We start from the raw sequence: 22,507 nt of genomic DNA on the forward strand, positions 1-22,507 counted from the left end.
CAGTAGCAGTGTGGATCTGGGCTGTCCTGGACAGACCTCCTCCCAGTAGCAGTGTGGATCTGGACTGTCCTGGACCGACCTCCTCCCAGTAGCAGTGTGGATCTGGACTGTCCTGGACCGACCTCCTCCCAGTAGCAGTGTGGATCTGGACTTTCCTGGACCGACCTCCTCCCAGTAGCAGTGTGGATCTGGACTGTCCTGGACCGACCTCCTCCCAGTAGCAGTGTGGATCTGGACTGTCCTGGACCGACCTCCTCCCAGTAGCAGTCTGAAGCTGGACTGTCCTGGACCGACCTCCTCCCAGTAGCAGTCTGAAGCTGGACTGTCCTGGACCGACCTCCTCCCAGTAGCAGTCTGAAGCTGGACTGTCCTGGACCGACCTCCTCCCAGTAGCAGTGTGGATCTGGACTGTCCTGGACCGACCTCCTCCCAGTAGCAGTGTGGATCTGGACTGTCCTGGACCGACCTCCTCCCAGTAGCAGTGTGGATCTGGACTGTCCTGGACCGACCTCCTCCCAGTAGCAGTGTGGATCTGGACTGTCCTGGACCGACCTCCTCCCAGTAGCAGTGTGGATCTGGACTGTCCTGGACCGACCTCCTCCCAGTAGCAGTGTGGATCTGGACTGTCCTGGATCGACCTCCTCCCAGTAGCAGTGTGGATCTGGACTGTCCTGGACCGACCTCCTCCCAGTAGCAGTGTGGATCTGGACTGTCCTGGACCGACCTCCTCCCAGTAGCAGCCTGGATCTGGACTGTCCTGGACCGACCTCCTCCCAGTAGCAGCCTGATGCTGGACTGTCTTGGACCGACCTCCTCCCAGTAGCAGCCTGGATCTGGCCTGTCCTGGACCGACCTCCTCCCAGTAGCAGTCTGAAGCTGGACTGTCCTGGACCGACCTCCTCCCAGTAGCAGTCTGAAGCTGGACTGTCCTGGACCCGACCTCCTCCCAGTAGCAGTGTGGATCTGGACTGTCCTGGACCGACCTCCTCCCAGTAGCAGCCTGATGCTGGACTGTCCTGGACCGACCTCCTCCCAGTAGCAGTCTGAAGCTGGACTGTCCTGGACCGACCTCCTCCCAGTAGCAGTGTGGATCTGGGCTGTCCTGGACCGACCTCCTCCCAGTAGCAGTGTGGATCTGGGCTGTCCTGGACCGACCTCCTCCCAGTAGCAGTGTGGATCTGGGCTGTCCTGGACCGACCTCCTCCCAGTAGCAGTGTGGATCTGGGCTGTCCTGGACCGACCTCCTCCCAGTAGCAGTGTGGATCTGGACTGTCCTGGACCGACCTCCTCCCAGTAGCAGTGTGGATCTGGCCTGTCCTGGACCGACCTCCTCCCAGTAGCAGCCTGATGCTGGACTGTCCTGGACCGACCTCCTCCCAGTAGCAGTGTGGTCTGGGCTGTCCTGGACAGACCTCCTCCCAGTAGCAGTGTGGATCTGGACTGTCCTGGACCGACCTCCTCCCAGTAGCAGTGTGGATCTGGACTGTCCTGGACCGACCTCCTCCCAGTAGCAGTGTGGATCTGGACTTTCCTGGACCGACCTCCTCCCAGTAGCAGTGTGGATCTGGACTGTCCTGGACCGACCTCCTCCCAGTAGCAGTGTGGATCTGGACTGTCCTGGACCGACCTCCTCCCAGTAGCAGTGTGGATCTGGACTGTCCTGGACCGACCTCCTCCCAGTAGCAGTGTGGATCTGGACTGTCCTGGACCGACCTCCTCCCAGTAGCAGTGTGGATCTGGACTGTCCTGGACCGACCTCCTCCCAGTAGCAGTGTGGATCTGGACTGTCCTGGATCGACCTCCTCCCAGTAGCAGTGTGGATCTGGACTGTCCTGGACCCGACCTCCTCCCAGTAGCAGTGTGGATCTGGACTGTCCTGGACCGACCTCCTCCCAGTAGCAGCCTGGATCTGGACTGTCCTGGACCGACCTCCTCCCAGTAGCAGCCTGATGCTGGACTGTCTTGGACCGACCTCCTCCCAGTAGCAGTGTGGATCTGGCCTGTCCTGGACCGACCTCCTCCCAGTAGCAGTCTGAAGCTGGACTGTCCTGGACCGACCTCCTCCCAGTAGCAGTCTGAAGCTGGACTGTCCTGGACCGACCTCCTCCCAGTAGCAGTGTGGATCTGGACTGTCCTGGACCGACCTCCTCCCAGTAGCAGCCTGATGCTGGACTGTCCTGGACCGACCTCCTCCCAGTAGCAGTCTGAAGCTGGACTGTCCTGGACCCGACCTCCTCCCAGTAGCAGTGTGGATCTGGGCTGTCCTGGACCGACCTCCTCCCAGTAGCAGTGTGGATCTGGGCTGTCCTGGACCGACCTCCTCCCAGTAGCAGTGTGGATCTGGGCTGTCCTGGACCGACCTCCTCCCAGTAGCAGTGTGGATCTGGACTGTCCTGGACCGACCTCCTCCCAGTAGCAGTGTGGAATCTGGCCTGTCCTGGACCGACCTCCTCCCAGTAGCAGCCTGATGCTGGACTGTCCTGGACCGACCTCCTCCCAGTAGCAGTGTGGATCTGGGCTGTCCTGGACAGACCTCCTCCCAGTAGCAGTGTGGATCTGGACTGTCCTGGACCGACCTCCTCCCAGTAGCAGTGTGGATCTGGACTGTCCTGGACCGACCTCCTCCCAGTAGCAGTGTGGATCTGGACTTTCCTGGACCGACCTCCTCCCAGTAGCAGTGTGGATCTGGACTGTCCTGGACCGACCTCCTCCCAGTAGCAGTGTGGATCTGGACTGTCCTGGACCGACCTCCTCCCAGTAGCAGTCTGAAGCTGGACTGTCCTGGACCCGACCTCCTCCCAGTAGCAGTCTGAAGCTGGACTGTCCTGGACCGACCTCCTCCCAGTAGCAGTCTGAAGCTGGACTGTCCTGGACCGACCTCCTCCCAGTAGCAGTCTGAAGCTGGACTGTCCTGGACCGACCTCCTCCAAGTAGCAGTCTGAAGCTGGACTGTCCTGGACCGACCTCCTCCCAGTAGCAGTGTGGATCTGGGCTGTCCTGGACCGACCTCCTCCCTTTAGCAGTGTGGATCTGGGCTGTCCTGGACCGACCTCCTCCCAGTAGCAGTCTGGATCTGGACTGTCCTGGACCGACCTCCTCCCAGTAGCAGCCTGGATCTGGACTGTCCTGGACCGACCTCCTCCCAGTAGCAGCCTGGATCTGGACTGTCCTGGACCGACCTCCTCCCAGTAGCAGTCTGAAGCTGGACTGTCCTGGACCGACCTCCTCCCAGTAGCAGTCTGAAGCTGGACTGTCCTGGACCGACCTCCTCCCAGTAGCAGTCTGAAGCTGGACTGTCCTGGACCGACCTCCTCCCAGTAGCAGTGTGTTGAACAGCGCCGGAAGAAGATGGCTGCCGTTTTACAGCCCTCTAACCAATTGTACTATTATGTGTGTTTTTCCGCGTTATTTGTAATTTATTTTGTACATAATGTTTATGCCATCGTCTCTTATAACCAAAGAGAGCTTCTGGATATCAGGACAGCGATTACTCACCTCGCGTTGGACGAACACTTTTTCTTCAACGAGGCGTTCGCGAAGGATATTCTACAGACTCCAGACAAGGCCCAGATCCCCGTCATTCGGCGTGAGGAAGAGACGGAGATACCGTGGACGTAGGTCGGGGTGCCTTGTAAAGATCCGACGGCGAACGAGTAAACTGCCTCTCCCATCAATCCTATTAGCCAACGTTCAAGCTTTGGATAATAAAATGGACGATTTAAGATTACGGTTATCCTACCAACGGGACATTAAAAACTGTAATATCTTATGTTTCACGGAGTCGTGGCTGAATGACAACAATGACAACATTCAGCTAGCAGGCTATACGCTACATCGGCAGGACAGAACGGCAGACTCGGGTAAGACGAGGGGTGGCGGTCTCTGTATTTTTGTAAACAACAGCTGGTGCACAAAATCAAATACTAAGGAAGTCTCAAGGTTTTGCTCGCCTGAGGTAGAGTATCTTATGATAAGCTGTAGACCACACTATTTACCAAGAGAGTTTTCATCTATACTTTTCATAGCTGTCTATTTACCACCACAAACCAATGCTGGCATTAAGATTGCACTGAATGAGTTGTACAAGGCCATTAATCAACAGGAAAACGCTCATCCAGATGCAGCGCTCCTAGTAGCAGGGGACTTTAATGCAGGGAAACTTAAATCCGTTCTACCTCATTTCTACCAGCATGTTAAATGTGCAACCAGAGGGGGAAAAAACTCTAGACCACCTTTACTCCACACACAGAGACGCATACAAAGCTCTCCCTCGCCCTCCATTTGGCAAATCTGACCATAACTCTATCCTCCTGATTCCTGCTTATAAGCAAAAACTGAAGCAGGAAGCACCAGTGACTCGGCTAATAAAAAAGTGGTCAGATGACGCAGATGCTAAGCTACAGGACTGTTTTGCTAGCACAGACTGGAACATGTTCAGGGATTCTTCAGACAGCATTGAGGAGTACACCACATCAGTCACTGGCTTCATCAATAAGTGCATCGATGATGTCGTCCCCACAGTGACCGTACGTACATACCCCAACCAGAAGCCATGGACTACAGGAAACATCCGCACTGAGCTAAAGGGTAGAGCTGCCGCTTTCAAGGAACGGGACTCTAACCCGGACGCTTATAAGAAATCCCGCTATGACCTCCGACGAACCATCAAACAGGCAAAGAGTCAATACAGGTCTAAGATTGAATCATACTACACTGGCTCTGACGCTCGTCGGATGTGGCAGGGCTTGAAAACTATTACAGACTACAAAGGGAAGCACAGCCGCGAGCTGCCCAGTGACACAAGCCTACCAGACGAGCTAAACCACTTCTATGCTCGCTTCGAGGCAAGCAACACTGAAGCATGCATGAGAGCACCAGCTGTTCCGGACGACTATGTGATCACGCTCTCCGTAGCCGATGTGAGTAAGACTTTTAAGCAGGTCAACATTCACAAGGCCGCAGGGCCAGACGGATTACCAGGACGTGTACTCCGAGCATGTGCTGACCAACTGGCAAGTGTCTTCACTGACATTTTCAACATGTCCCTGACTGAGTCTGTAATACCAACATGTTTCAAGCAGACCACCATAGTCCCCGTGCCCAAGAACTCTAAGATAACCTGCCTAAATGACTACCGACCCGTGGCACTGACGTCTGTAGCCATGAAGTGCTTTGAAAGACTGGTCATGGCTCACATCAACAGCATAATCCCAGAAACCCTAGACCCACTCCAATTTGCATACCGCCCCAACAGATCCACAGATGATGCAATCTCTATCGCACTCCACACTGCCCTTTCCCACCTGGACAAGAGGAACACCTACGTGAGAATGCTATTCATTGACTACAGCTCAGCATTCAACACCATAGTGCCCTCAAAGCTCATCACTAAGCTAAGGATCCTGGGACTAAACACCTCCCTCTGCAACTGGATCCTGGACTTCCTGACGGGCCGCCCCAGGTGGTAAGGGTAGGTAACAACACATCTGCCACACTGATCCTCAACACGGGGGCCCCTCAGGGGTGCGTGCTCAGTCCCCCTCCTGTACTCTCTGTTCACCCATGACTGCATGGCCAGGCACGACTCCAACACCATCATTAAGTTTGCCGACGACACAACAGTGGTAGGCCTGATCACCGACAACGATGAGACAGCCTATAGGGAGGAGGTCAGAGATCTGGCCGTGTGGTGCCAGGACAACAACCTCTCCCTCAACGTGACCAAGACAAAGGAGATGATTGTGGACTACAGGAAAAAAAAGAGGACTGAGCACGCCCCCATTCTCATCGACGGGGCTGTAGTGGAACAGGTTGAGAGCTTCAAGTTCCTTGGTGTCCACATCACCAACGAACTATCATGGTCCAAACACACCAAGACAGTCGTGAAGAGGGCACGACAAAGCCTATTCCCCCTCAGGAGACTAAAAAGATTTGGCATGGGTCCTCAGATCCTCAAAAAAATTCTACAGCTGCACCATCGAGAGCATCCTGACTGGTTGCATCACCGCCTGGTATGGCAACTGCTTGGCCTCTGACCGCAAGGCACTACAGAGGGTAGTGCGTACGGCCCAGTACATCACTGGGGCAAAGCTCCCTGCCATCCAGGACCTCTATACCAGGCGGTGTCAGAGGAAGGCCCTCAAAATTGTCAAAGACTCCAGTCACCCTAGTCATAGACTGTTCTCTCTGCTACCGCACGGCAAGCGGTACCGGAGTGCCAAGTCTAGGTCCAAAAGACTTCTCAACAGCTTCTACCCCCAAGCCATAAGACTCCTGAACAGCTAATCATGGCTACCCGGACTATTTGCACTGCCCCCCACCCCATCCCTTTTACGCTGCTGCTACTCTGTTAAGTATTTATGCATAGTCACTTTAACTCTACCCACATGTACATATTACCTCAACTAGCCGGTGCCCCCCGCACATTGACTATGCAACGGTACCCCCCTGTATATATAGCCTCCCTACTGTCACTTTATTCTATTGTATATATAGCCTCCCTACTGTCACTTTATTTTTTACTTCTGCTCTTTTTTTCTCAACACTTTTTTGTTGTTGTTTTATTCTTACTTTTTTGTTTAAAATAAATGCACTGTTGGTTAAGGGCTGTAAGTAAGCATTTCACTGTAATGTCTGCACCTGTTGTATTCGGCGCATGTGACCAATAAAATTTGATTTGATTTGATTTGAGTGTGGATCTGGACTGTCCTGGACCGACCTCCTCCCAGTAGCAGTGTGGATCTGGACTGTCCTGGACCGACCTCCTCCCAGTAGCAGTGTGGATCTGGACTGTCCTGGACCGACCTCCTCCCAGTAGCAGTGTGGATCTGGACTGTCCTGGACCGACCTCCTCCCAGTAGCAGTGTGGATCTGGACTGTCCTGGACCGACCTCCTCCCAGTAGCAGTGTGGATCTGGACTGTCCTGGATCGACCTCCTCCCAGTAGCAGTGTGGATCTGGACTGTCCTGGACCGACCTCCTCCCAGTAGCAGTGTGGATCTGGACTGTCCTGGACCGACCTCCTCCCAGTAGCAGCCTGGATCTGGACTGTCCTGGACCGACCTCCTCCCAGTAGCAGCCTGATGCTGGACTGTCCTGGACCGACCTCCTCCCAGTAGCAGCCTGGATCTGGCCTGTCCTGGACCGACCTCCTCCCAGTAGCAGTCTGAAGCTGGACTGTCCTGGACCGACCTCCTCCCAGTAGCAGTCTGAAGCTGGACTGTCCTGGACCGACCTCCTCCCAGTAGCAGCCTGATGCTGGACTGTCCTGGACCGACCTCCTCCCAGTAGCAGCCTGATGCTGGACTGTCCTGGACCGACCTCCTCCCAGTAGCAGTCTGAAGCTGGACTGTCCTGGACCGACCTCCTCCCAGTAGCAGTCTGAAGCTGGACTGTCCTGGACCGACCTCCTCCCAGTAGCAGCCTGGAGCTGGACTGTCCTGGACCGACCTCCTCCCAGTAGCAGTGTGGATCTGGACTGTCCTGGACCGACCTCCTCCCAGTAGCAGTCTGAAGCTGGACTGTCCTGGACCGACCTCCTCCCAGTAGCAGTCTGAAGCTGGACTGTCCTGGACCGACCTCCTCCCAGTAGCAGTCTGAAGCTGGACTGTCCTGGACCGACCTCCTCCCAGTAGCAGTCTGAAGCTGGACTGTCCTGGACCCGACCTCCTCCCAGTAGCAGTGTGGATCTGGACTGTCCTGGACCGACCTCCTCCCAGTAGCAGTGTGGATCTGGACTGTCCTGGACCGACCTCCTCCCAGTAGCAGTGTGGATCTGGACTGTCCTGGACCGACCTCCTCCCAGTAGCAGTGTGGATCTGGACTGTCCTGGACCGACCTCCTCCCAGTAGCAGTGTGGATCTGGACTGTCCTGGACCGACCTCCTCCCAGTAGCAGTGTGGATCTGGACTGTCCTGGATCGACCTCCTCCCAGTAGCAGTGTGGATCTGGACTGTCCTGGACCGACCTCCTCCCAGTAGCAGTGTGGATCTGGACTGTCCTGGACCGACCTCCTCCCAGTAGCAGCCTGGATCTGGACTGTCCTGGACCGACCTCCTCCCAGTAGCAGCCTGATGCTGGACTGTCCTGGACCGACCTCCTCCCAGTAGCAGCCTGGATCTGGCCTGTCCTGGACCGACCTCCTCCCAGTAGCAGTCTGAAGCTGGACTGTCCTGGACCGACCTCCTCCCAGTAGCAGTCTGAAGCTGGACTGTCCTGGACCGACCTCCTCCCAGTAGCAGCCTGATGCTGGATTGTCCTGGACCGACCTCCTCCCAGTAGCAGCCTGATGCTGGACTGTCCTGGACCGACCTCCTCCCAGTAGCAGTCTGAAGCTGGACTGTCCTGGACCGACCTCCTCCCAGTAGCAGTCTGAAGCTGGACTGTCCTGGACCGACCTCCTCCCAGTAGCAGCCTGGAGCTGGACTGTCCTGGACCGACCTCCTCCCAGTAGCAGTGTGGATCTGGACTGTCCTGGACCGACCTCCTCCCAGTAGCAGCCTGATGCTGGACTGTCCTGGACCGACCTCCTCCCAGTAGCAGTCTGAAGCTGGACTGTCCTGGACCGACCTCCTCCCAGTAGCAGTGTGGATCTGGGCTGTCCTGGACCGACCTCCTCCCAGTAGCAGTGTGGATCTGGGCTGTCCTGGACCGACCTCCTCCCAGTAGCAGTGTGGATCTGGGCTGTCCTGGACCGACCTCCTCCCAGTAGCAGTGTGGATCTGGACTGTCCTGGACCGACCTCCTCCCAGTAGCAGTGTGGAATCTGGCCTGTCCTGGACCGACCTCCTCCCAGTAGCAGCCTGATGCTGGACTGTCCTGGACCGACCTCCTCCCAGTAGCAGTGTGGATCTGGGCTGTCCTGGACAGACCTCCTCCCAGTAGCAGTGTGGATCTGGACTGTCCTGGACCGACCTCCTCCCAGTAGCAGTGTGGATCTGGACTGTCCTGGACCGACCTCCTCCCAGTAGCAGTGTGGATCTGGACTTTCCTGGACCGACCTCCTCCCAGTAGCAGTGTGGATCTGGACTGTCCTGGACCGACCTCCTCCCAGTAGCAGTGTGGATCTGGACTGTCCTGGACCGACCTCCTCCCAGTAGCAGTCTGAAGCTGGACTGTCCTGGACCGACCTCCTCCCAGTAGCAGTCTGAAGCTGGACTGTCCTGGACCCGACCTCCTCCCAGTAGCAGTCTGAAGCTGGACTGTCCTGGACCGACCTCCTCCCAGTAGCAGTCTGAAGCTGGACTGTCCTGGACCGACCTCCTCCAAGTAGCAGTCTGAAGCTGGACTGTCCTGGACCGACCTCCTCCCAGTAGCAGTGTGGATCTGGGCTGTCCTGGACCGACCTCCTCCCAGTAGCAGTGTGGATCTGGGCTGTCCTGGACCGACCTCCTCCCAGTAGCAGTCTGGATCTGGACTGTCCTGGACCGACCTCCTCCCAGTAGCAGCCTGGATCTGGACTGTCCTGGACCGACCTCCTCCCAGTAGCAGCCTGGATCTGGACTGTCCTGGACCGACCTCCTCCCAGTAGCAGTCTGAAGCTGGACTGTCCTGGACCGACCTCCTCCCAGTAGCAGTCTGAAGCTGGACTGTCCTGGACCGACCTCCTCCCAGTAGCAGTCTGAAGCTGGACTGTCCTGGACCGACCTCCTCCCAGTAGCAGTGTGGATCTGGACTGTCCTGGACCGACCTCCTCCCAGTAGCAGTGTGGATCTGGACTGTCCTGGACCGACCTCCTCCCAGTAGCAGTGTGGATCTGGACTGTCCTGGACCGACCTCCTCCCAGTAGCAGTGTGGATCTGGACTGTCCTGGACCGACCTCCTCCCAGTAGCAGTGTGGATCTGGACTGTCCTGGACCGACCTCCTCCCAGTAGCAGTGTGGATCTGGACTGTCCTGGATCGACCTCCTCCCAGTAGCAGTGTGGATCTGGACTGTCCTGGACCGACCTCCTCCCAGTAGCAGTGTGGATCTGGACTGTCCTGGACCGACCTCCTCCCAGTAGCAGCCTGGATCTGGACTGTCCTGGACCGACCTCCTCCCAGTAGCAGCCTGATGCTGGACTGTCCTGGACCGACCTCCTCCCAGTAGCAGCCTGGATCTGGCCTGTCCTGGACCGACCTCCTCCCAGTAGCAGTCTGAAGCTGGACTGTCCTGGACCCGACCTCCTCCCAGTAGCAGTCTGAAGCTGGACTGTCCTGGACCGACCTCCTCCCAGTAGCAGCCTGATGCTGGACTGTCCTGGACCGACCTCCTCCCAGTAGCAGCCTGATGCTGGACTGTCCTGGACCGACCTCCTCCCAGTAGCAGTCTGAAGCTGGACTGTCCTGGACCGACCTCCTCCCAGTAGCAGTCTGAAGCTGGACTGTCCTGGACCGACCTCCTCCCAGTAGCAGCCTGGAGCTGGACTGTCCTGGACCGACCTCCTCCCAGTAGCAGTGTGGATCTGGACTGTCCTGGACCGACCTCCTCCCAGTAGCAGTCTGAAGCTGGACTGTCCTGGACCGACCTCCTCCCAGTAGCAGTCTGAAGCTGGACTGTCCTGGACCGACCTCCTCCCAGTAGCAGTCTGAAGCTGGACTGTCCTGGACCGACCTCCTCCCAGTAGCAGTCTGAAGCTGGACTGTCCTGGACCGACCTCCTCCCAGTAGCAGTGTGGATCTGGACTGTCCTGGACCGACCTCCTCCCAGTAGCAGTGTGGATCTGGACTGTCCTGGACCGACCTCCTCCCAGTAGCAGTGTGGATCTGGACTGTCCTGGACCGACCTCCTCCCAGTAGCAGTGTGGATCTGGACTGTCCTGGACCGACCTCCTCCCAGTAGCAGTGTGGATCTGGACTGTCCTGGACCGACCTCCTCCCAGTAGCAGTGTGGATCTGGACTGTCCTGGATCGACCTCCTCCCAGTAGCAGTGTGGATCTGGACTGTCCTGGACCGACCTCCTCCCAGTAGCAGTGTGGATCTGGACTGTCCTGGACCGACCTCCTCCCAGTAGCAGCCTGGATCTGGACTGTCCTGGACCGACCTCCTCCCAGTAGCAGCCTGATGCTGGACTGTCCTGGACCGACCTCCTCCCAGTAGCAGCCTGGATCTGGCCTGTCCTGGACCGACCTCCTCCCAGTAGCAGTCTGAAGCTGGACTGTCCTGGACCGACCTCCTCCCAGTAGCAGTCTGAAGCTGGACTGTCCTGGACCGACCTCCTCCCAGTAGCAGCCTGATGCTGGATTGTCCTGGACCGACCTCCTCCCAGTAGCAGCCTGATGCTGGACTGTCCTGGACCGACCTCCTCCCAGTAGCAGTCTGAAGCTGGACTGTCCTGGACCGACCTCCTCCCAGTAGCAGTCTGAAGCTGGACTGTCCTGGACCGACCTCCTCCCAGTAGCAGCCTGGAGCTGGACTGTCCTGGACCGACCTCCTCCCAGTAGCAGTGTGGATCTGGACTGTCCTGGACCGACCTCCTCCCAGTAGCAGTCTGAAGCTGGACTGTCCTGGACCGACCTCCTCCCAGTAGCAGTCTGAAGCTGGACTGTCCTGGACCGACCTCCTCCCAGTAGCAGTGTGGATCTGGGCTGTCCTGGACCGACCTCCTCCCAGTAGCAGTCTGAAGCTGGACTGTCCTGGACCGACCTCCTCCCAGTAGCAGTGTGGATCTGGGCTGTCCTGGACCGACCTCCTCCCAGTAGCAGTGTGGATCTGGGCTGTCCTGGACCGACCTCCTCCCAGTAGCAGTGTGGATCTGGGCTGTCCTGGACCGACCTCCTCCCAGTAGCTGTGTGGATCTGGACTGTCCTGGACCGACCTCCTCCCAGTAGCAGTGTGGATCTGGCCTGTCCTGGACCGACCTCCTCCCAGTAGCAGCCTGATGCTGGACTGTCCTGGACCGACCTCCTCCCAGTAGCAGTGTGGATCTGGGCTGTCCTGGACCGACCTCCTCCCAGTAGCAGTGTGGATCTGGACTGTCCTGGACCGACCTCCTCCCAGTAGCAGTGTGGATCTGGACTGTCCTGGACCGACCTCCTCCCAGTAGCAGTGTGGATCTGGACTGTCCTGGACCGACCTCCTCCCAGTAGCAGTGTGGATCTGGACTGTCCTGGACCGACCTCCTCCCAGTAGCAGTGTGGATCTGGACTGTCCTGGACCGACCTCCTCCCAGTAGCAGTCTGAAGCTGGACTGTCCTGGACCGACCTCCTCCCAGTAGCAGTCTGAAGCTGGACTGTCCTGGACCGACCTCCTCCCAGTAGCAGTCTGAAGCTGGACTGTCCTGGACCGACCTCCTCCCAGTAGCAGTGTGGATCTGGACTGTCCTGGACCGACCTCCTCCCAGTAGCAGTGTGGATCTGGACTGTCCTGGACCGACCTCCTCCCAGTAGCAGTGTGGATCTGGACTGTCCTGGACCGACCTCCTCCCAGTAGCAGTGTGGATCTGGACTGTCCTGGACCGACCTCCTCCCAGTAGCAGTGTGGATCTGGACTGTCCTGGACCGACCTCCTCCCAGTAGCAGTGTGGATCTGGACTGTCCTGGATCGACCTCCTCCCAGTAGCAGTGTGGATCTGGACTGTCCTGGACCGACCTCCTCCCAGTAGCAGTGTGGATCTGGACTGTCCTGGACCGACCTCCTCCCAGTAGCAGCCTGGATCTGGACTGTCCTGGACCGACCTCCTCCCAGTAGCAGCCTGATGCTGGACTGTCCTGGACCGACCTCCTCCCAGTAGCAGCCTGGATCTGGCCTGTCCTGGACCGACCTCCTCCCAGTAGCAGTCTGAAGCTGGACTGTCCTGGACCGACCTCCTCCCAGTAGCAGTCTGAAGCTGGACTGTCCTGGACCGACCTCCTCCCAGTAGCAGCCTGATGCTGGACTGTCCTGGACCGACCTCCTCCCAGTAGCAGCCTGATGCTGGACTGTCCTGGACCGACCTCCTCCCAGTAGCAGTCTGAAGCTGGACTGTCCTGGACCGACCTCCTCCCAGTAGCAGTCTGAAGCTGGACTGTCCTGGACCGACCTCCTCCCAGTAGCAGCCTGGAGCTGGACTGTCCTGGACCCGACCTTCTCCCAGTAGCAGTGTGGATCTGGACTGTCCTGGACCGACCTCCTCCCAGTAGCAGTCTGAAGCTGGACTGTCCTGGACCGACCTCCTCCCAGTAGCAGTCTGAAGCTGGACTGTCCTGGACCGACCTCCTCCCAGTAGCAGTGTGGATCTGGGCTGTCCTGGACCGACCTCCTCCCAGTAGCAGTGTGGATCTGGGCTGTCCTGGACCGACCTCCTCCCAGTAGCAGTGTGGATCTGGGCTGTCCTGGACCGACCTCCTCCCAGTAGCAGTGTGGATCTGGGCTGTCCTGGACCGACCTCCTCCCAGTAGCAGTGTGGATCTGGACTGTCCTGGACCGACCTCCTCCCAGTAGCAGTGTGGATCTGGACTTTCCTGGACCGACCTCCTCCCAGTAGCAGTGTGGATCTGGACTGTCCTGGACCCGACCTCCTCCCAGTAGCAGTGTGGATCTGGACTGTCCTGGACCGACCTCCTCCCAGTAGCAGTGTGGATCTGGACTGTCCTGGACCGACCTCCTCCCAGTAGCAGTGTGGATCTGGACTGTCCTGGACCGACCTCCTCCCAGTAGCAGTGTGGATCTGGACTGTCCTGGACCGACCTCCTCCCAGTAGCAGTGTGGATCTGGACTGTCCTGGACCGACCTCCTCCCAGTAGCAGTGTGGATCTGGACTGTCCTGGACCGACCTCCTCCCAGTAGCAGTCTGAAGCTGGACTGTCCTGGACCGACCTCCTCCCAGTAGCAGTCTGAAGCTGGACTGTCCTGGACCGACCTCCTCCCAGTAGCAGTCTGAAGCTGGACTGTCCTGGACCGACCTCCTCCCAGTAGCAGTCTGAAGCTGGACTGTCCTGGACCGACCTCCTCCCAGTAGCAGTGTGGATCTGGACTGTCCTGGACCGACCTCCTCCCAGTAGCAGTGTGGATCTGGACTGTCCTGGACCGACCTCCTCCCAGTAGCAGTGTGGATCTGGACTGTCCTGGACCGACCTCCTCCCAGTAGCAGTGTGGATCTGGACTGTCCTGGACCCGACCTCCTCCCAGTAGCAGTGTGGATCTGGACTGTCCTGGACCGATCTCCTCCCAGTAGCAGTGTGGATCTGGACTGTCCTGGATCGACCTCCTCCCAGTAGCAGTGTGGATCTGGACTGTCCTGGACCGACCTCCTCCCAGTAGCAGTGTGGACCTGGACTGTCCTGGACCGACCTCCTCCCAGTAGCAGCCTGGATCTGGACTGTCCTGGACCGACCTCCTCCCAGTAGCAGCCTGATGCTGGACTGTCTTGGACCGACCTCCTCCCAGTAGCAGCCTGGATCTGGCCTGTCCTGGACCGACCTCCTCCCAGTAGCAGTCTGAAGCTGGACTGTCCTGGACCCGACCTCCTCCCAGTAGCAGTCTGAAGCTGGACTGTCCTGGACCGACCTCCTCCCAGTAGCAGTGTGGATCTGGACTGTCCTGGACCGACCTCCTCCCAGTAGCAGCCTGATGCTGGACTGTCCTGGACCGACCTCCTCCCAGTAGCAGTCTGAAGCTGGACTGTCCTGGACCGACCTCCTCCAAGTAGCAGTGTGGATCTGGGCTGTCCTGGACCGACCTCCTCCCAGTAGCAGTGTGGATCTGGGCTGTCCTGGACCGACCTCCTCCCAGTAGCAGTGTGGATCTGGGCTGTCCTGGACCGACCTCCTCCCAGTAGCAGTGTGGATCTGGGCTGTCCTGGACCGACCTCCTCCCAGTAGCAGTGTGGATCTGGACTGTCCTGGACCGACCTCCTCCCAGTAGCAGTGTGGATCTGGCCTGTCCTGGACCGACCTCCTCCCAGTAGCAGCCTGATGCTGGACTGTCCTGGACCGACCTCCTCCCAGTAGCAGTGTGGATTTGGGCTGTCCTGGACAGACCTCCTCCCAGTAGCAGTGTGGATCTGGACTGTCCTGGACCGACCTCCTCCCAGTAGCAGTGTGGATCTGGACTGTCCTGGACCGACCTCCTCCCAGTAGCAGTGTGGATCTGGACTTTCCTGGACCGACCTCCTCCCAGTAGCAGTGTGGATCTGGACTGTCCTGGACCGACCTCCTCCCAGTAGCAGTGTGGATCTGGACTGTCCTGGACCGACCTCCTCCCAGTAGTAGTCTGAAGCTGGACTGTCCTGGACCGACCTCCTCCCAGTAGCAGTCTGAAGCTGGACTGTCCTGGACCGACCTCCTCCCAGTAGCAGTCTGAAGCTGGACTGTCCTGGACCGACCTCCTCCCAGTAGCAGTCTGAAGCTGGACTGTCCTGGACCGACCTCCTCCAAGTAGCAGTCTGAAGCTGGACTGTCCTGGACCGACCTCCTCCCAGTAGCAGTGTGGATCTGGGCTGTCCTGGACCGACCTCCTCCCAGTAGCAGTGTGGATCTGGGCTGTCCTGGACCGACCTCCTCCCAGTAGCAGTCTGAAGCTGGACTGTCCTGGACCGACCTCCTCCCAGTAGCAGTCTGAAGCTGGACTGTCCTGGACCGACCTCCTCCCAGTAGCAGTCTGAAGCTGGACTGTCCTGGACCGACCTCCTCCCAGTAGCAGTGTGGATCTGGACTGTCCTGGACCGACCTCCTCCCAGTAGCAGTGTGGATCTGGACTGTCCTGGACCGACCTCCTCCCAGTAGCAGTGTGGATCTGGGCTGTCCTGGACCGACCTCCTCCCAGTAGCAGTGTGGATCTGGGCTGTCCTGGACCGACCTCCTCCCAGTAGCAGTGTGGATCTGGGCTGTCCTGGACCGACCTCCTCCCAGTAGCAGTGTGGATCTGGGCTGTCCTGGACCGACCTCCTCCCAGTAGCAGTGTGGATCTGGACTGTCCTGGACCGACCTCCTCCCAGTAGCAGTGTGGATCTGGACTGTCCTGGACCGACCTCCTCCCAGTAGCAGTGTGGATCTGGACTGTCCTGGACCGACCTCCTCCCAGTAGCAGCCTGGATCTGGCCTGTCCTGGACCGACCTCCTCCCAGTAGCAGTGTGGATCTGGGCTGTCCTGGACCGACCTCCTCCCAGTAGCAGTGTGGATCTGGGCTGTCCTGGACCGACCTCCTCCCAGTAGCAGTGTGGATCTGGGCTGTCCTGGACCGACCTCCTCCCAGTAGCAGTGTGGATCTGGACTGTCCTGGACCGACCTCCTCCCAGTAGCAGTGTGGATCTGGACTGTCCTGGACCGACCTCCTCCCAGTAGCAGCCTGGATCTGGACTGTCCTGGACCGACCTCCTCCCAGTAGCAGCCTGATGCTGGACTGTCCTGGACCGACCTCCTCCCAGAAGCAGCCTGGATCTGGCCTGTCCTGGACCGACCTCCTCCCAGTAGCAGTCTGAAGCTGGACTGTCCTGGACCGACCTCCTCCCAGTAGCAGTCTGAAGCTGGACTGTCCTGGACCGACCTCCTCCCAGTAGCAGCCTGATGCTGGACTGTCCTGGACCGACCTCCTCCCAGTAGCAGCCTGATGCTGGACTGTCCTGGACCGACCTCCTCCCAGTAGCAGTCTGAAGCTGGACTGTCCTGGACCGACCTCCTCCCAGTAGCAGTCTGAAGCTGGACTGTCCTGGACCGACCTCCTCCCAGTAGCAGCCTGGAGCTGGACTGTCCTGGACCGACCTCCTCCCAGTAGCAGTGTGGATCTGGACTGTCCTGGACCGACCTCCTCCCAGTAGCAGTCTGAAGCTGGACTGTCCTGGACCGACCTCCTCCCAGTAGCAGTCTGAAGCTGGACTGTCCTGGACCGACCTCCTCCCAGTAGCAGTGTGGATCTGGGCTGTCCTGGACCGACCTCCTCCCAGTAGCAGTGTGGATCTGGGCTGTCCTGGACCGACCTCCTCCCAGTAGCAGTGTGGATCTGGGCTGTCCTGGACCGACCTCCTCCCAGTAGCAGTGTGGATCTGGGCTGTCCTGGACCGACCTCCTCCCAGTAGCAGTGTGGATCTGGACTGTCCTGGACCGACCTCCTCCCAGTAGCAGTGTGGATCTGGACTTTCCTGGACCGACCTCCTCCCAGTAGCAGTGTGGATCTGGACTGTCCTGGACCGACCTCCTCCCAGTAGCAGTGTGGATCTGGACTGTCCTGGACCGACCTCCTCCCAGTAGCAGTGTGGATCTGGACTGTCCTGGACCGACCTCCTCCCAGTAGCAGTGTGGATCTGGACTGTCCTGGACCGACCTCCTCCCAGTAGCAGTGTGGATCTGGACTGTCCTGGACCGACCTCCTCCCAGTAGCAGTGTGGATCTGGACTGTCCTGGACCGACCTCCTCCCAGTAGCATTGTGGGTAGGTGCCAGTCTAGTTTGTGTCGTAGACTCTGTGCCACCCCTACAGGGGTCATGTTGAAGGAACACATGGGGTCACCAGCCATGGTGTCAGCTCCCAGCTGCATCACTACTGCTTCCGGGTTAAACAATGTCTGCACCTCCTTCATCACACTGATGATGACAATAATCACAACTTTAATAGTTAATCTAACATTAATTAACTTCATTTAACATACTGTAAAATACATATCATAATTTGACTATAACAATTACAATCATTACAGACTGACAACTTAATCCAATGCAATATGTAATCTAACATATAAACCATAGAATGGACAACGTTATAATTTTACTAAACAAAAACGTTTGTATTTTCTCTACAGTTGCAAAGCCTCAACAAAACAATGAACATGCAACCCTAGCTTTTTAAATGTCTGTTACTGACAATGTTAAGCATTATGGAAATGGTTTTGTACCTTGTGAAGACCTGGAAGTATCTGTCGTCATTGATGCCGTCATCCAGATGGACGTTGACGGCGTACCAGCGTCCTTTACCCAGGTCTCCTGTACCTACAACAGGGCAGCAGGGTTACTATGGGTGTGTGGGTGGGTGTTTCAAGTGCATTGGGTATCAAATGTTTCTCAAATACCAATCCCTCAGATGGTTAACAGACAAGGATGTAGCCATGTAGTCATTTTTCAAATGCTACTTCTAATGTTTAGCTGTCCTCCAAGGAGGAAGGACCATAGCTTGTTGGTAGCTACCAGCAAACAAAGGGCCATAGTTTCACTGGCACAAGAAAGGTTGAAGAATACTGGTCACCAACCCTGGTCCTGGACAGTTGTAGCATAATGGTCATCAGAATTAGCAGTAGCCACTGACCCGGGAAGAATCCAGGAGAGAACTTGTGCAGCGACACGGTCATCACTTTAGAGGTAAAACTGAAGGCATCTTCCACACCTGAGAGAAGTATCTAAAAATACACAATAACTTATCTTATTGACAGACTAAAAATTATAAATCAAACCTTGATGAAACTTTTGTATCCACTTACAGTACTACACAATATTGACACAATATCAATGCACATTCAGATGTGCGTGTTTGTCCATTGGTGTATGTGAGAGACAGGGAAAGGTGTGTGTACCGTCTCAATGGTGAAGGTCCACGTCGACGTACAGAACTCTCTCGTATTTCTCCCTCAGCTTGAGAATCCCTAGCACCGCATCATTCACATAACAGAACCCTGACGCCTCATCCTTGAGAGAGAGAGAGAAAAAAAGAGACAGAAAGAGAGACAGAAAGAGAGAGAGAGAGAGAGAGAGAGAGAGAGAGAGAGAGAGAGAGAGAGAGAGAGAGAGAAAGAGAGCGAGAGCGAGAGCAGGTTAACATTCCCAGACAGAGAGAGAGAAACAGTCCCAGAAAGAGAGAGAAACAGTCCCAGACAGAGAAACAGTCCCAGACAGAGAGAGAAACAGTCCCAGACAGACAGAGAAACAGTCCCGGACAGAGAGAGAAACAGTCCCAGACAGAAAGAAAGAAACAGTCCCAGACATAGAGAGAGAAACAGTCCCAGACATAGAGAGAAACAGTCCCAGACAGAGAGAGAGAAACAGTCCCAGACAGAGAGAGAGAAACAGTCCCAGACACAGAGAGAGAAACAGTCCCAGACATAGAGAGAAACAGTCCCAGACAGAGAGAGAGAAACAGTCCCAGACAGAGAGAGAGAAACAGTCCCAGACAGAGAGAGAGAAACAGTCCCAGACAGAGAGAGAAACAGTCCCAGACAGAGAGAGAAACAGTCCCAGACAGAGAGAGAGAAACAGTCCCAGACAGAGAGAGAAACAGTCCCAGACAGAGAGAGAGAAACAGTCCCAGACAGAGAGAGAGAAACAGTCCCAGACAGAGAGAGAAACAGTCCCAGACAGAGAGAGAGAAACAGTCCCAGACAGAGAGAGAGAAACAGTCCCAGACAGAGAGAGAAACAGTCCCAGACATAGAGAGAGAAACAGTCCCAGACAGAGAGAGAAACAGTCCCAGACAGAGAGAGAGAAACAGTCCCAGACAGAGAGAGAGAAACAGTCCCAGACAGAGAGAGAAACAGTCCCAGACAGAGAGAGAGAAACAGTCCCAGACAGAGAGAGAAACAGGCCCAGACAGAGAGAGAAACAGGCCCAGACAGATGAGAGGGTAAGAGACAGAGAGAAAGACAAGGATAGGAAGAGAAGTGAGATAGTGTGAGGACAGAAAGTACCAAGAAGGACCTCTAACTTACATGATTTATTCAACAACATTTAACTGTTTTTCTTATAGAAATCACTCATCAGCATTTCTCCTGGTCCTTCCCCTGTCCTCTTATTCTTGGTGTGGTGCCAGCCTCCGTCAGGGTGGCACCACCCACCACTGCAGCATAATCATGGATACCCTGCACCACCGGACAGTCATAACCTGGGAAGAGGGGGGTGGAGGAATGGGGGGGTATAGGGGTGAGGGAGAAAGAAAGGGATGGAGGTGGGATGGAGAGGGAGGAAAGGGAGATGGAGGGAGTGAGAGAGAGATAAGGTAAAGGACAGAGGAAGAGATGGAAAAGGAGAGGGGGAGAGAGAGAGAGAGAGAGAGAGAGAGAGAGAGAGAGAGAGAGAGAGAGAGAGAGAGAGAGAGAGAGAGAGAGAGAGAGAGAGAGAGAGAGAGGGGAAGGACCAGACAGAGGTGTGAAGGAGAAACAAAGGGAGGAAGAGAGAGGCGGAAGAGAAAGAGAGACAATGAAAAGGAAGGGTGTTGGAGGGGGGATATGGAGAGATGGGGAAGACAGAGAAAACACATATGGTGAGATTGAGGTGTTTTTTTCTAATAGAAAGGTTGGCAGAAGATGAGTGTTCCCCATCCAATGATACCGGACTGAGGTTGCATCCTTCCCACAGGCTCCCACCCACAGACCTAGATAACATAAGTAACCTACGGGGGCAAAGGAAAGTAGCGTCTAACCGTCAGCATCAATCTGTTATTTATACCTTCAAATATATAACTGGAGGGTTTTTAATGTAGATTCATAAAGTAACCATATTTAGTGTGTTGGCAATCAACCTTTTGCCAAGTGGAGGCAATGGGAGGTGGGTCATTTTTATCTGGTGTTAGAGCACCCTCTACTGTCAGCAAATAAACATTACATGAAGTGACAACGGTACTCTCTCCCATCTCTCATTTATTGATGTCTGTCAAACTAAGCTCCAGGGACCCTGTCCTTCCCTCTCCTCTTACCCAGGCCAAAGTCTCCAGACTGGGGGGGTCATCATTGTCTCCGTCCTGGCTGATTTTGTGGAGGTGCTCCAGGTAGGCGTCTGTGTGGAACTTGGCCATCTCCTCAATGGTCGCAACACGGGGCTTCACAACACTGAGAGAGATAGATGGAACACAGACACTGATAGACTGTTCCAAAGCATTCTGTTCAACCATGATTACTTTAAGACACTATAGAGCCGGTGCAAGATATGGGTTGGAAAACGTACCTCAATGCATGGATGGGATGTGACACTGTACTCCAAATTTGACCTTTATCCACACTGTTTCACCGAGGAATACTGGAAACGCTGCTTGTTTTCCTGGAAAACTACCCTTCACATCTTCATGCTAGCTAGCAATAGCAACCGCAGCCATTTTGAAATTGCAGTGTCAGCCAATCAGCTCCTTTGTGCCATTCCATAATGGCTGCTGTGTTTACTGTTAGCTAGCATGAGGACGAAAAGGGTAGTATTTCAATCTTCTCGATGGAGCATTGTGGATAATGGTAAAATTTGTAGTACAGTGGCATATCCCATCCCTGCATTGAGGTACGTTTTCCGACCCATATCTCGACCTGGCTCCATGGTGTCTTAATGTAACCACGGTTGCGTTTCGACCCCAGTGCAGCTCAGTGTAAACAAGCGTAACGGTAGGGTCAGTATCTTCTGCCAAAGGTCATGGTTCATTTAGCTACTGCGCCTTCAGAAAGTATTCCCACCCCTTGAATTTTTCCACATTTTGTTGTGGGATTAAAATGGATGTATGTGTCATTTTTTGGGCAACGATCTACACAAAATACTTTTGTTGTAAAAAATTTTTTTTATAATCTGGATTAGATAAGTATTAAACCCCTTGAGTCAGTAGATGTTAGAATCACCTTTGGCAGCGATTACAACTGTGACTCTTTCTCGGTAAGTCTCTAAGAGCTTTGCATCCCTGAATTGTACAATATTTGCAGATTTTCTTTAATTTTTATTCTTCATCCTCTGTCAAATTGGTTGTTGATCATTGCTAGACAGCCATTTTCAAGTCTTGCCATAGATTTTCAAGCCGATTGAAGTCAAAACTGTAACTAGGCCTCTCAGGAACATTCAATGTCTTCTTGGTAAGCAACTCGTGTGTTTGGGCTTGTGTTTTCGGCTACTGTCCTGCTGAAAGGTGAATTAGTGTGCCATCACAGCAACCAGTGAAGAACACCATTGAGAATTGTATTGAGACACCATCCAAAGCGTAATTAATAACTTCACCAAAGGGATTTTCAAGGTCAACTTTTTTTTTTTTTTTTACCCATCTACCAATAGGTGCCCTTCTTTGCGAGACATTGGAAAACCTCCCTGGTCTTTGTGGTTAAATCTGTTTTTGAAATTCACTGCTCGACTCAGGGACCTTACAGAGAATACGTGTCTGAGGTACAGAGATGAGATAGTGTTTAACATGATTTTTGAATGACTATTTATTTCTTATTATACACTTCTTATGTGACTTGTTAAGCACATTTTTACTCCTGAACTTATTTAGGCTTATTTATTGACTCAAGACATTTCAGCTTTTCATTTTTTATTAATTCGTAAAACATTTCGAAAAACATAATTCCACTTTGACATTATGGGGAATTGGGTGTAGGCCAGTGACAAAAAAAAATCTCAATTTAATAAAATGTTCAATTCAGGCTGTAACACAACGAAATGTGGAAAAAGGCGAGGGGGTGCAAATACTTTCTGAAGGCACTGTAGCCAGAGAGGAAGAGAGAGGCACTCCGCGGAAAATCTGTCTCCATCCAGCAGGTGGCGTTGTTTCGTTGTTTCGCCCGACCAAACAAGGAGTTTTGTATGGAGGTCAATGATTGTCGAATTTGTTCAACCAAAAAATGAATGCCATATTTGCTACATTACTTTTATTTGATCGAATAGAAGTTTCG

At 55.2% G+C, this 22,507-nt stretch overlaps 1 pseudogene; it reads right to left on the bottom strand.

Annotated features, from left to right (window-relative positions):
- LOC121554226 overlaps positions 1–21,155 on the bottom strand; it is a 50,945-nt pseudogene extending 29,790 nt beyond the window's left edge.
- Positions 21,156–22,507: the final 1,352 nt, after the last annotated feature.

Source organism: Coregonus clupeaformis, chromosome 27, assembly GCF_020615455.1.
Source record: "Coregonus clupeaformis isolate EN_2021a chromosome 27, ASM2061545v1, whole genome shotgun sequence".
Lineage (NCBI taxonomy): Eukaryota > Metazoa > Chordata > Actinopteri > Salmoniformes > Salmonidae > Coregonus > Coregonus clupeaformis.